This window comes from Eleutherodactylus coqui, chromosome 4 (assembly GCF_035609145.1).
Source record: "Eleutherodactylus coqui strain aEleCoq1 chromosome 4, aEleCoq1.hap1, whole genome shotgun sequence".
In the NCBI taxonomy this organism is placed as follows: domain Eukaryota; kingdom Metazoa; phylum Chordata; class Amphibia; order Anura; family Eleutherodactylidae; genus Eleutherodactylus; species Eleutherodactylus coqui.
Window position 1 is genome coordinate 226432836 of NC_089840.1, and position 15265 is coordinate 226448100.

Genomic DNA, 15265 nt, shown 5'->3' on the forward strand with positions numbered 1-15265 from the left:
CATGCCACAGCTACGTTTATTTCAATGACAGTGCCTGAAATTGTCGAGTATGAGCGCCAGAGATTGCTGAGCGCTGTCACTGAAGTTAATGGAGCTGCAGCACGCATCACACTCATCCTCACATCCAGCCATGAGGGGTTCATCGGAACACCCATTATTGTAATCGGTGGTCGGATCATAATGTTATCCCCTATCCTGTAGGCAGGGGAATAACTTTATATCTTGGTACAACCCTTTAAGCATCAAGTGAAGAGTCAGCTCTTGATGTGTTGGAAGCAGGTAAAATGGGCAAGTGTAGGAAACTGAGTAACTTTGGCGAAATAGTAATGACTAGACGACTGGAACAGAGCCCTCCAGAATACCAGGGAGGGCGGTTCCCAAGATGCAATGGTTAGTACCTACCAAAAGCGGTTCGAAGAAGGACAACTGGTGACAGGGTCATGGGCACCATAGGCTCATGTATGCATGTTGAGAGAGACTTTTGTTAAATGTAAATGAGCAAATTAAAGAAGTATAGGGATCATCGCACTGTAAGAGGTCATTAGATACCTCTACACCCTGGACAGTGGATTTCTAAATTACACTTTAGTTTTTTCTTGCTGGCACAACATTACATCTTTCCTCACAATTAAAACACTAATAAAAATGTAACTACAATACTCATCTTTATTTTAGAAAATAAAAACATTTAGCAAAAATGTAACATTATACACAAGTTTTCACTGTATACAAATCTGAAAACAATCGTCCCTGTTCATTCCCAGCGAAGGTACAATGGTAAACGGCTTTATGGGTCGGGATAGTCACAAATGGTAGAAGACTTCAACGTGTAGCGATTTGTAGACTCATTCTATAGAGCGGCAACGACTGCAGTATAAGATGCTGGTTTTAGAAGAACAACTGAAGACATGGTAGAGGATGTTGAGCCCTGGTAGTACCTTCTCATGCTTGCACACAACAGTTTAATCGTTTAGTATGGTCCGGCTCAGGGGTGGAAGTGGGCTAGGGGTCATCTGCTTCCAACTCTTCCACTAATCCGGCCAACTTCTCCATCCGGGATACTTGTTGATCTGAAAAGATTAGACCTAAACAAATGTTACTGCAATTAGAACAGGATTCTCTCCAGTCTCTCCAGGTTGCTCCATGATGTCGGGTAATCACTGAGAAGGATCATAAGAAATCACTGCTTTTGACAGGAACATAGTCTTATAACAGTGTACATTGACACTTACAAGGTGCTCTCAAGCTGGTGACAGACTGTCTGAGCAGTTAGAAGACTTAGAAGGTTCTTTAGGGATGCTTCTTTACCCAATTAGTGTAGGCACAGGTTAGACTGTTCATATCTGTGCAAGCGTCTTCGGCACACAGCTGACATAGATTCCCGAGCAGCCTGGCGGAAGCCCGGAGGACACCATGCTAGTCAACTGGGTCCTATGGACATCATTCATGTCAGTTAAGCATGGGGTCCAGCACTTCCAATGTTTAGCTCCTATGATGGAGCCAAACAATGGAAATAATAGTGCAATTGTGAATCCAGCCTAGTTTTTGGCTGTGGATGGAGGGTTTATTATACTATAAGGAGCAAATATGGCTGGATATTCAGAGGAAGTGGATAGTTTGATTGAGAAAAGAGGTCCATCCAAGTGTAAAATACCCCATTTTTAATTTTGCATAAAATGCCTTTATCAAAAATACAAATAGTGGGTGCCTTACTTGACTTATGGTCAGTAAATTACGGTGTAGCATAAGCAGAGGCAGTCAACGATAGCAAAGTACAACTCAAATGGTGCATTTCCTTGAAAGCCAACAAAATCTTGGAGATTTTCTACAGTGTAATTGGCTGTGAAAATCAAGACTTCTAGACCAGCTTTTCTCAACTCCAGTCCTCAGAGACCCCTGACAGGTCATATAGGGGGGTCCCTGAGGACTACAGTTGAGAAACACTGTTCTAGACCAGTCAACGCCTTGATGGGCTGCGCCAGCTGTCTTGGCAATGCTGATTGGAGGACCGTCTCTGACTGATGCATATCCCAAGATATGGTGCATATTTCAAAATGTTGGTGCAGAAAATGAACATGGCATGGGGTGGAGGGGGAAGGGGAAGGAAATATCATACTGCAAATGTGCTGCTAATGTAAGCCTTTAAAAAGCTAAGTTGATATTTCTGTTGCCAAATTTTGTGCCTTCTGAAGTGTCTCTCGTTTTGATTGGAAAAATAGCTCTGCATACAACGCTGTTTTTCCAGTCAGAATTAGTGATGAAGGCTCCAAATGTAGCCCAACCTTTGCAGAAGTCCTTACCCCCTCATGACATTAGCACAGTCTAGTCTTATAGTTTTCTTAAATCATAAGTCATAGGAGTACAAAAGTAACCAGTCATTTGTAGTAACTCATACCTCTTGTTATAGTTGTATATCTCAAGATCTGTAAGTTATAGCATTAACCTCTTCAGTGGCACGCCCGGAAATTTTCCAGGACTAGCTGCGCTGCCCATAGTGACATAGCCCAGAAGATTTCCTGGCTATGTTTCACTATAGGACCATGCAGAACACAATGCCATAAGCTGTGGCATTGTGCTCTGCCTGCACAGTCCCACAAAGAACCAGTGCAGGACTTTAAAAAAAGAAGCGGGAAGATATAACCGATCTACCGGCAACTTCCCGATTCTTCCCTGCACGGTTTACATCTGGCCACGGAAACCATCGGCTTTTCAGACGCCGGCTGATGGTCCGCGTGCAGGGAGAGCTGGTGACCAACTGTCAGATGATAGCCGGGCACCAGCTCTTACAGCAGAGAACAAAGAAAACCTCCAATCTCCGCTGTTTAACCCTTTACATACCGCAATCTCTGTGACCGTAGCATGTAAAGTGCTGACAGCTGAGAACGGAGAAAACCTCTGATCTCCGCTGTTTAACCCTTTAACATGTTGTGGTCTGTGCGACTGCAGCATGTAAAGGGCTGACAGAAGCAGAGGGCTCCCTCTGTCACCATTGGACAGCTCTCCCTGCCACGTGGACCATCGGCTCGTCAGAAGCCGGCCGATGGTCTCCATGGCAGGGAGAGCTGGTGATCGGCTGTCAAATGAAAGCCGTGTCACCATCAGAACCCTCGCAATGTGATCAGGCGGTTCTGAAGGGTCTCAGTTGCATCCGGAGGCTTGAATATAGCCTCCGGGTCTGCCAGCTAAATTAGGCTATGGCGCTAAGACTCTTTCTGAGCTTCATAGCCTGTCTAATACCCTACTATGCCTCAGCATTCCAGAGTATTAGAAGAATAAAAAAAAGGATTATGCAAGTTCCCTAAAAAAGACAAAAATGTAAAAAAAATGAAAAAGTTAAAAAATTATAAAAAAAACAACAATAAAAATGCCAAAACCCCACCATTCTCCCTTTAGGGCTTATTTAGACGGGCATATATCGGTCAGGTTTTCACACCCGGCTGATATACGCTGCCCCTTTCTGCAAGGGGAGGAGCTAGTGCATTGAACTCCCGCCCCCTATCTGCCTCTTGCTACTGTTTGCAATGGAGGGTTGGGTCAGGGGCGGAGCTATGTTCCATCCTGTTCTGCCCCCTCCATTGCAAGCAATGGCGAGGGTCAGAGAGGGGACGGGATCTCAGTTCACCAGCTCCCTGTCCCATCTCACCTGTTTCTGGGCTGGTGCACTGAGCTGATTTCTGCAGGAAGCAGACAGCTTCATAATCACTGCAGTGGCAGGGCTCGGTATTGCATCAAATTTTCCATTCATTTCAATGACTGCAATGCCAGGGCTGGCCACCGCACTGAGAAGGAAGCTGTCTGCTTCCTGCAGATTTAAACTTAGTGCATTGGCCCTACAAACAGCTGATCGGTGGGGTTCCTGGTAACGGACTTCCACCAAGCTACTATTGATGATCTATCTTCAGGATAGGTCACCAATAGTTTACAAACTCTTTAATTCACTTCCCTCAGCCATAAAACAGGCATGCATTACTTAATACAGTTTGATAGAAGAGAAATCTGTAGGATGAGTTTCTGTTTGCTGGTGTAGACTGGATTATGGTCATGATTTGCACTCGTTACTTACCATGTTTCACCTGCTTCAGCGCTGATGCGACTTGATAACTGAACACGGATTCACAAAGGAATCCCTCTGAGCCATCTGCAAACAGAAGGATAGAAAAACGCATAAGCAACGTTCTTGACCAGACTGCACTATTGTATGTCCTGCCTACAAGTTGTAGAACATCTACGGACACTGGCCAGGATTCCAATCATTTCCACCTACTTTTACTGACATGTGCATATTATGGCCCCCCGTGCACGCTTATGGACTACTAGCGCCAAACACATGTCTAGGTTAAATGGCCGTTGATGAAACTGTCCCGCATCTGCAGGCGCGTGTAGTGTGTGTTTGCGATAGAAACATTACATTGTGAGCGTTACCGGCGACCATGACAGATATTAGGGACGACAATCTCTGTACATTGCTGCAGAATATGTTGGAGCTATAGAGGTAACAAGAAAATGAAGACCAGCACAAGTAACCATTTCTCCGCATTCACATGGGCGCTTGCGTATTTCGGTCTGTAAATACGCTGTTGCCTTGTGCTTTGCGGCGTATTGGTATTCTTTTACTTCACATAAATATGCAGCGTATTTCCGCATGTAATAGAAACGAGCGAAATCTTCTTGATTTTGTGGGTAAATACGTAGCGATTACGCAGGTTTCCTGTGTATTTTGTGTGCATTTGCGCATGCACATTGATTTCAATAGGCTTCTACAGTGCGTAATAGACACTAAGATACCGTGCTTCCTTAAAAAGAAGACCCTGTCTTATATTAACCCCTTAAGGACACGGCCTATTTTGGGCTTAAGGATGCAGCTATTTTTGGCAGATTTTTATATCCATTTTTCAAAAGCCACTTTTTGTCGCCGCGGCCATATAAGGGCTTGTTTTTTGCATGGCGAACTATAGTTTTTATCGGTGCCATTTTTTTTCACTCTAAATCATCACTGTTATCTATTGGATAACAGTGATCACGTCCCCGGTGACATCTCTCTGCACATGGTACCCAGGAGCAGAGGGATTTAAAATTTCCCGGGGCACGAGCCCCTCTGCGCAGAAGGATACTTCAGGTCCCAGAAGATTGGGACATCGCGGAGGACCTGGAGTGAGTATTTTCACCTCTCCTTATGGATCCGATCCATGAGAGGAGATGGAACAAACTTCTTTCCAACCTTTTAAAACTTTTTCGTAATCGCCGCTTTCCATTGGATAGTGGCAATCACGTGCACAGGGGATCGGTCACCTCGGTCTCCAGTGACATCTCCTGGTTCCCGGCTACCTTCAGGAGTCGGCATCCAGGAGACTTTAAATTTGCCGGGGCTCCTGGCCTTCTGCGCATGCGCGTGACGTCATACATCTGGCACACATATGCAGAAGAGCGGTGACGGGTCCCAGAGAACCAATTCCCCGTGGGACACCACGGACAAGGCGGGTGAATTATCTCAGCTGCCCTGATGGATCGGATCCATCAGGGCAGCTGAATCTTAATCTTTTTTTAACTATTTATTCATTTAATTGCGATCGGCGCTATACACCGGATCACATTGCCGGGGAGGGGGGGGGGGGGGGGGGCGATAGGGCTTTAATTCTAAGAGGATGCATGTTTTTATGTCCTCCAGGATTAAAGCCCACTTAGCTAGGACGTAAAAAGGCAATGGGGCCGTCACTAAGAGGTTAAAGTTGAAAGTGTAAATTGTTACAGATGCCCATAATCCCACTGACAGATGATGTCACAGGAAATCAGGTGACCGCTGCAGCCAATGAGAAGCTGCAGTGTCACCATCCATTCTCCTGGCATCGGCGCTCAGACCCTGATAGCCGCGATGCCAGGAGTTCAAGAACATGATGCTGCATTTATCATTGGCTACAGAGGTCACGTGACTTCCTATGCCCCTCCCCCTGAGTCTGCAGCAGGCTGCAGTGCTGAGTCCTGGCGTACGCGTGTATCTCTGTATATTATTTTCACACAGGGCGTCCTACTGAAAAGGGGTTGTCCGGTAACCGGAGAGTCCTTAAACATAGACATATACCTTATATTTACTATCTACAATGCAGTAACAATAAAGCAATATGACCGTTGTTCTCAAACAGCTGAGCGATCTCACCGAATATAAGTGCGAGATTTACTAAACTGAATAAGGCAAAATTCTGGCTCAATCTTAGGCTGAAGCGGTGCGCCCCCTGTGTACGTATGATGTAACTACACGCTATGCCTCACACTCACACATCATCACCATAGCATCTACAGGGTGGTCCACGGAAAAGGACGGCAGCCCACACTGTCTATAAGAAAGTCTATCAATGTTGTCCATAGCAACCAATCACAGCGCAGCTTTCATTTCTTATACTGCTGAGGTAAGATGAAAGCTGCGCTGCGATTGGTTGCTATGGCAACAAAGATTTTCTTTTAGACAGCTTTGATGAGAGTGTGGTGACGGGCTAATATTCCGTGGCCCATCCTGTACAAGAAGCTTCATTAGAATATTGCTTACTGGGAAATATTGTAATTAGATGCGCCAAGAATATAACAAAAGTCTGGAAGCTGCTGAACAGTCCCCCCGTGGCTACAGAAATATGGCGGAGGGGGCATGCAGAGGGACCTCCATGTTGGTTCACCCCGAGTACTTTGTGGATTAGGAACAGAGGACGCCTTTACATTATAACTATTATTCCTAAGGGCTCGTGTCCTCGGGTGGTCTTTCACCGCCTATTACACATGCGTTGCACGGCCACGTAATGCGTGCTGAATGGAGCTAATGAGAGTAAATGGACCTTCATTAGTCCTTGCACATGAGCGTATAGACACTGCATGTAGATACCAGCGAGAACTAGATCGCAGCATGCTCTATTATCCGGCGTACCACGCAGAGTGAGCCGTATACGTTTGTATAAGCAGCGTATGCAAACCTGTCCATACACAATACATTATGTACGGGCGGCGATTCATACGCAACGCAGATATGACACAGCGGGGGATTAAAAAAAAAGACAGCCACACTGCGCATGACCGCGGCCGTGAGATACGCAGATATGCGCAGTACACTAGCTGCCCGTACGCGGTATCACAAACAGTGGTAAAACGCTGCGAGGGCACCTGTGGACATGAGCCCTAAGGCCGCTGAGGAATTCTCCTGAGCATGGAGATATGTATATAGATTGCAGTCGCCGTCGGGACGGGCTTCCCAATAATACACCATATCCCTGCAGCACATCATATATTCTGTCACACAAGTACCACGTCCGCTGCCGGATATCCATACTAATAGTATACATGCTAAAGTAAGGCCCAATGTCCACGGGCGGATTCGATTTGTGGAACCAGCGCTGGAGAACCGCAAATCAAGCCGTCCATAGGGATGCATGGATGTCCGCAAAGCAATGACAAGCATGCAGATGTGATTTTTCCCACACACCGCATACAGGGCTCAGGCAGGCAGATCAGCTGGAAGCTCAGTTTCTTACTTTGATATCTGATGTTCAAAGCAGCTTTCAAAGATGGCGCCGTTGTGCTGACTTCCCACAATGCCCTGCGCTCTCCCCCCTCTGTGTGCGAGCTCCCAATGACTGGCCTCGCTCAGCTCCCGTCCTGGCCACGCCCACCTCTAGTGAACTCATCTAAGTCTCTTCCCACCCAGGCCCCGCCCCCTCTAAGTCCCTCCACAGGACAGCATGTTCTCCTGCTGTACAGTGTACTTAGAGGGGGCGGGGTCAGGAGAGACTGTCTATACTCACAGGATAAAATCCTGAACGACGAGAGTTCAGTGTAAACAGCAGCCGTTCAGTACTGAACGTCCGCTGTGCAAAGTGAATGGAGAGGGGCGGGGGAGAGCGGGGAGAGAAATCTCCTGCAGCCGCCTCACTGTGAAACAAGGATACCCGCTTGACAGGCACCTCCCCCCCGACCGTGACAAGTTATGGTGACAGCCCCCCTCCCGTGCGACAAGTTACGGAGACAGTCCTCCCGCGCGACAAGTACACTGACAGCCCCCTTTCCCCCCACATGACAAGTAACACTGACAGCCCCCCCCTCTTCCCTGCGGCGACAAGTTGTCAGCACCCCAACTCCCGTGGCGACTTGTTGTCAGCACCCGAACCCCCGCGGCGACAAGATGTCAGCACCCAAACCCCATGGCGACAAGTTGTCAGCACCCCAACCCCTGCGGCGACTAGTTGTCAGCACCCCAACCCTCGAGGCAACTAGTTGTCAGCATCCCAACCCCCGCGGCGACAAGTTATCAGCACCCCAACCCCCGCGGTGACTGGTTGTCAGCACCCCAACTCCCGTGGCGACTAGTTGTCAGCACGCCAACCCTCGAGGCAACTAGTTGTCAGCACCCCAACCCCCATGGCGATAAGTTGTCAGCACCCCAAACCCCACAGTGACTAGTTGTCAGCATCCCAACCCCCGCGGCAACTAGTTGTCAGCACCCCAACCCCCGTGTCGACAAGTTGTCAGCCCCCCAACTCCCGCGGCGACTAGTTGTCAGCACCCCAACCCCTGCGGCAACAAGATGTTAGCACCCAAACCCCCATGGCGATAAGTTGTCAGCACCCCAAACCCCGTGGTGACTAGTTGTCAGCATCCCAACCCCCGCGGCAACTAGTTGTCAGCACCCCAACCCCCGCGTCGACAAGTTGTCAGCCCCCCAACTCCCGCGGCGACTAGTTGTCAGCACCCCAACCCCCGCGGCAACAAGATGTCAGCACCCAAACCCCCGCGGCGACTAGTTGTCAGCACCCCAAACCCCACAGCGACTAGTTGTCAGCATCCCAACCCCCGCGGCAACTAGTTGTCAGCACCCCAACCCCCGCGTCGACAAGTTGTCAGCCCCCCAACTCCCGCGGCGCCTAGTTGTCAGCACCCCAACCCCCGCAGCAACAAGATGTCAGCACCCAAACCCCGTGGTGACTAGTTGTCAGCACCCCAACCCCCGAGGCAACTAGTTGTCAGCACCCCAACCCCCGCGGCGACTAGTTGTCAGCACCCTAACTCCCGCGGCAACTAGTTGTCAGCTTTTAACCCGCGCGGGGACTAGTTGTCAGCACCTGAACCCCCGCGGCGACAAGTTGTCAGCACCCCAACTCCTGCGGCAACTAGTTGTCAGCACCCCAACCCCCGCGTCGACAAGTTGTCAGCACCCTAACCCACACAGCAACTAGTTGTCCGCACCTCAACCATTCAAAATAGTCATGGCTCTCCTCCCTGCACAAACAGGATTACACTGAGATGAGACACGTCTGTATAGATAACATAGGACCACTATTCACAATACTCACAGCTCACCTCCTCTCCTCCCTGCACATACAGGATTACAGTGAGAGGTGACACCTATTTGTAGAGAACACAGGACCCACCATTAACAATAGTCACAGCTCACCTCCTCCCATCCCTGCACAGACAGGATTGCACTGAGAGGTGACACCTATATATAGAAAACACAGCAGCCACCATTCACAATAGTCACAGCTCACCTCCTCCCCTCCCTGCACAGACAGGATTATACTGAGAGGTGACACCTATATATAGATAACACAGGACCACCATTCACAATAGTCACAGCTCACCTCTCCTCTCCCTGCACAGACAGGATTACACTGAGAGGTGGCACCTATATATAGATAACACAGGACCACCATTCACAAGAGAGGGCAATCTGCCATAAAGACCGGGATCGTCGAACGGTGTGTTGTCTTCCTGGCGCTCGAGTTCGACACATCGCGGATCGGATTGACAGGTTACTGGGAGGGGCTGGTGAGGATCCAGCGGTCATGGTGCACGTTGGCACCAATGAACAAATTAGAGGTCAATGGAGGGCCCTCAAAAATGATTTCAGGGACTTAGGGTCCAAGCTCAGGGCGCGGACCTCCAGGGTAGTTTTCTCGGAAATACTACCTGTACCTAAAGCCACACTAGAAAGGCAGCAGGACCTTAGGGAGGTAAACAAGTGGCTCCGGAGTTGGTGCAAGAAGGAGGGATTTGGGTTCCTGGAGAACTGGGCTGACTTTGCGGTCGGCTACAGGCTCTACCGTAGGGACGGGCTGCATCTAAATGGGGAGGGTGCAGCTGTGCTGGGGGAAAAGATGGCTAGAAGGCTGGAGGAGTGTTTAAACTAGGGACTGGGGGGGAGGGTAAAATGAGAAATAGTGGGGTAGTCAGTGTAACTAGCGATCCGGGTCCAAGCAAAGGGAATGGGGGTCGAGCAGGGGGTGGGGTTAGTACAGTTAGAACTGACAGATCAGCCATAAGTACGAATAGCAACAAAACAAATTTAAAAAACAAAAAAAATGAAATAAATTGTATGATCACGAATGCACGAAGTCTGATCGGTAAAGTGGGCGAGCTTGAAGCGAGAATGTCTGATGAAAACTATGATATGGTCGGAATTACTGAAACATGGCTTGATGATAAGTGCGATTGGGCGGTGAATTTGCAGGGGTACAATCTCTTCAGAAGAGACCGAAGGAACCAGAAAGGGGGAGGGGTATGTCTGTACGTCAAATCGAACTTGAAGCCGAGGCTACGGGAGGATATAGGGGTAGGAGACGAACAGGTGGAATCTCTGTGGGTAGAAATACAGGGGGGAAAAAACAACAAAATCCTGATAGGGGTCTTTTATCGACCACCAAAAGCAACAGCAGAAACTGAAGACTTACTACTAAGGCAGATAGAGGAGGTGTCAAAACGAAACGAAGTAATTATCATGGGGGACTTTAATTACCCAGATATAACATGGGAGAACGAAACCTGCAAATCTCACAGGGGTGATAAGTTCTTGAGAGTAATTAAAGACAATTACCTGAACCAACTTGTGCAGGAACCAACAAGAGGGAAAGCCATTCTGGACCTAGTGCTAACTAACAAACCGGAACGTATAAAGGGGGTGCAGGTTGAGGGGCACTTGGGGAACAGCGACCACAATATAATCAACTTCCAGCTGTCAATCAATAGGATGCCTTATCAAGGAGTAACAAAGAAACTAAACTTTAGTAAAGCAAAATTTGATGAGCTTAGAACTACTATCGGTAACATTAATTGGGACAACATCCTCAAAAATATCAGTACGGAGGAAAAATGGGAAGAGTTCAAAAGGATCCTAATCGCCTCATGTGAGCAGTTCATTCCCTTCAGAAATAAAAGTAACTCAGCTAAAAGGAAACCAATGTGGCTCGACAAGACGGTACGAGGGGCAATAAACGAAAAGAAGAAAGCGTTCAAACTACTAAAGCAACAAGGCAGCGAAGAAGCGCTAAAATCATACAGGGAAAAAAACAAAATATGCAAAGATACGATTAAAACTGCCAAAGAGGAAGCGGAAAGACGGATCGCAAAAGAGAGCAGAAACAACCCGAAGCTATTTTTCAACTACATAAACAGCAAAAGGATTTGCAGGGAGAGCACTGGCCCTTTAAAAAACAATGCAGGAGAAATCATTGATGATGACGAAGGGAAAGCAAATCTAATAAACAGTTTCTTCTCAAGTGTGTTCACCAAAGAAAAGGAAATGCCACACGAGGAGCAGAGGAATAAAACAAACCCCTCACAAAATATCACATACCTAACGCAGGAGGAGGTGCGGAAGCGTCTAAAGAAAACTAAAATTGATAAATCACCGGGCCCAGATGGATTACACCCAAGGATACTAAAGGAACTAAGTGACGAGATAGCTAGGCCGCTATACCTTATATTTCTAGACACTATCAAGACTGGAGTAGTACCATTGGACTGGCGCATTGCCAACGTGGTACCAATCTACAAAAAAGGGAGTAAAAGTGAGCCTGGTAACTACAGGCCAGTAAGTCTCACTTCAGTAACGGGAAAAATTTTCGAGGGGATTCTGAGAGACGCCATCAATGAGTACCTCAAGGAGATTAAGGGAATAACTCCTCACCAGCATGGATTCATGAAGGGTCGCTCATGTCAGACAAATCTGATCAGTTTCTACGATGAAGTAAGCTCTAAGCTGGACCAGGGAGAATCTATTGATCTTGTATATCTGGACTTCTCTAAAGCCTTTGACACCGTGCCACATAATAGGCTAATATACAAAATGAGGCAGCTCGGACTGGGCGATAACGTGTGTAAGTGGGTAAAAAATTGGCTCAACGATAGAAAGCAGAGGGTGGTAATAAATGGTTCGTACTCTGATTGGACCACAGTCGCTAGCGGGGTGCCACAGGGTTCAGTATTAGGCCCCACTCTGTTCAACATATTTATTAATGACCTGATAGAGGGGCTGCACAGCAAAATATCAATATTTGCAGATGACACAAAATTATACAATGTAATTAATGCAACGGAGGACAATATGTGGCTACAAACGGACCTGGATAAGCTGGGGGCTTGGGCAGAAAAATGGCAAATGAAGTTCAATGTTGAAAAATGTAAGACTATGCACATGGGCAAGAGGAACGGATGTCACGAATATTCACTTAATGGGGTACCACTAGGGAAAAGTGATATGGAAAAGGATCTGGGGGTATTAGTGGATAATAGACTAAACTGGAGTAACCAATGCCAGTCAGCCGCTGCAAAGGCAAATAAAGTCTTGGGGTGCATCAAAAGAGGAATAGGGGCGAAGGACGAGAACATCATCCTCCCACTATATAAGGCACTTGTCAGACCTCACATGGAATACTGCGTACAATTCTGGACACCGGTGCTCAGGAAAGATGTCACAGTGCTTGAGGGGGTTCAAAGAAGAGCGACTAAACTAATACATGGAATGACGGGACTGGAATACCCAGAGAGGCTATCCAAATTGGGACTATTTACTCTAGAAAAAAGAAGGTTAAGAGGCGACCAAATAACCATGTATAAGTACATGAGGGGACAACACATGGATCTCTCCCGCGATCTGTTTACACCCAGGACCTCGACGGTAACAAGAGGACATCCGCTACGATTAGAGGAAAGTAGGTTTCATCACCAACACAGAAAGGGGTTCTTTACTGTAAGAGCAGTTAGACTGTGGAACTCTCTACCGGAGGAAGTGGTGATGGCAAAATCCATAGAGGAGTTTAAAAGGGGACTTGATGTCTTTCTGGAGAAGAAGGATATTACAGGATATAAATATTAGGTTAAGTGCAATCCTGGAATATAGGCAGGTAGGAACTATTAGGGGTTGATCCAGGGAACAGTCTGATTGCCATTAGGGAGTCGGGAAGGAATTTTTTCCCCAAAAGGGCTAATTGACTTCTGGCCTTGGGGTTTTTTGCCTTCCTCTGGATCAACACAGTAGGATAGACAGGCTGGACTAGATGGACAATGTCTTCATTCGGCCTTACATACTATGTTACTATGTTACTATGTTACAATAGTCACAGCTCACCTCCTCTCCTCCCTTCACAGGCAGGATTATAGTGGGTGGGTTGGTGGCTCGCTGGGCAGGTCGGTGGCAGGGGCAGTTATACAACCCACTCCCCTCCCCCCCTGCAATAAGTTATGGCAGCCCCCTCCCCCACTCCCATGAGAGAAGTTATGACAGCCCCCGCTCCCAGTAGTAATACTTACCCTCCAGCTGATGACCGGTGGACACTCCTGTCCGGATCGTCTCTAGTACGGACTGCGCATGCGCAAATAATCTGACGCGTGTTCCTTAGCCGGCAGGCGCTGCTGCGCATGCGCAAAAAAACAGGCGCGTACCCCTGGCCCGAGGAGTGCTACTACGTATGCCCGAAAAAAAGAGAAGTGCGTTTACGGCCCGACAAGAGGAGAAGACTGAAGATAGGGAGCACTCCTGTAGGTAAGTATATATCTTCTGTATGGCTGATTTACAAAGCACAAAGTATATTACAAAGTGCTTTGTAATGGCCATACAGAAGTGCATACATACATTTGTCAGGGCCAGACAACGCCATAAAGTGCGGTGGAGCGGAGTGCACATCATAAGCTAGGCCTCCACAAACGGGCAGACACCTGAGGGCAGACGTCGTTGCCGCACGTATGTGATTATTAGGCTAGCAGGGGTACCAGCGTTGCCCTGGATTAAGGGTGGGTTCACACAAGGCGGATTCCCGTCGGAAATCTCGCGGTTTGGCCGCAGCAAAAACTGCGAGATTTCCGCCGGGAGAACCGCCGCGGTTTAAGCTGCGGAGGCTTTGAAGCAGCTCGGCCGCATGCTTTACCGTTGCGGCCGGCGCTCCCATAGAGGAGAGCGCGGCCGCGGTTTCAACCGGATTTAATGCAGCGGATTAGCCGTCCCGTGTGGACGAGGTTTCTGAGAAATCTCATCCACATGGCTGGCTAATCCCGAGATTAGCGGCCGCGGGCGGATTTGCTGCGGCAAATCCGCGGCAAATCCGCCCTGTGTGAACCCAGCCTAAAACTTGAATGAATGCCACATTAACATGGATTGAGATTTTAAAGAAAATCTGGCTTTCCCATAGCAACCAACCACAGCGCAGCTTTTATTTTACCTCAGTAGTATAAGAAATACCAACCAATCACAGCACAGCTTTTACTTTACGTCAGTAGTATAATACATACCAACCAATCACAGCACAGCTTTTACTTTACGTCAGTAGTATAATACATACCAACCAATCACAGCACAGCTTTTACTTTACGTCAGTAGTATAATACATACCAACCAATCACAGCACAGCTTTTACTTTACGTCAGTAGTATAATACATACCAACCAATCACAGCACAGCTTTTACTTTACGTCAGTAGTATAATACATACCAACCAATCACAGCACAGCTTTTACTTTACGTCAGTAGTATAATACATACCAACCAATCACAGCACAGCTTTTATTTTACCCTAGCTGTGTAAGAAATCATTTTGACAATTGTATTTCCCATCCATTTTTTGCTCTTCCTGTAATTCGCCTCACAAGGACAAGTCAATCACAGAACATGGCCGTTACTTACTGAGTGAGGAGTGCATATAGACAAGTCAGCTCTAGCGCATCTGATGACCAGAGCATTTGTAATGACCATCAATAAGGCCTCATGTCCACGGGGAAAATCAGGCCCGCTCCGGATTCTCCATGGAGAATCCGTAGCGGGTCCCTCCTGCCCCGCGGACATGAGGGCTGAAAATAAGAATAAATAAGAATAAACTCACCTCCCACCCGCTCCGTTTCTTCTCTTCGCCGCGGCGTCATCTTCTCTCCGTCGCGGCCGGATCTTCTTTCTTCGGCTCGGCGGATGCGCAGGATGACGTCGGTGACGTGCCCCGCGCATGCGCCGTCCCGAAGAAAAAAGATCCGG

General features: G+C 47.8%; 1 long non-coding RNA gene across 1 annotated transcript in view; it reads right to left on the reverse strand.

Moving 5' to 3' along the window:
- Window positions 1–646: 646 nt before the first annotated feature.
- Window positions 647–15265, reverse strand: part of LOC136624877 (uncharacterized) — a 46858-nt gene continuing 32239 nt past the window's right edge. Inside the window, exons 2-3 of the long non-coding RNA XR_010792467.1 lie at window positions 4064–4138; window positions 647–1070 (exon numbers count right to left, since the gene is read on the reverse strand). This is a non-coding gene — a long non-coding RNA (uncharacterized lncRNA). The remainder of the gene's footprint in view (window positions 1071–4063; window positions 4139–15265) is intronic.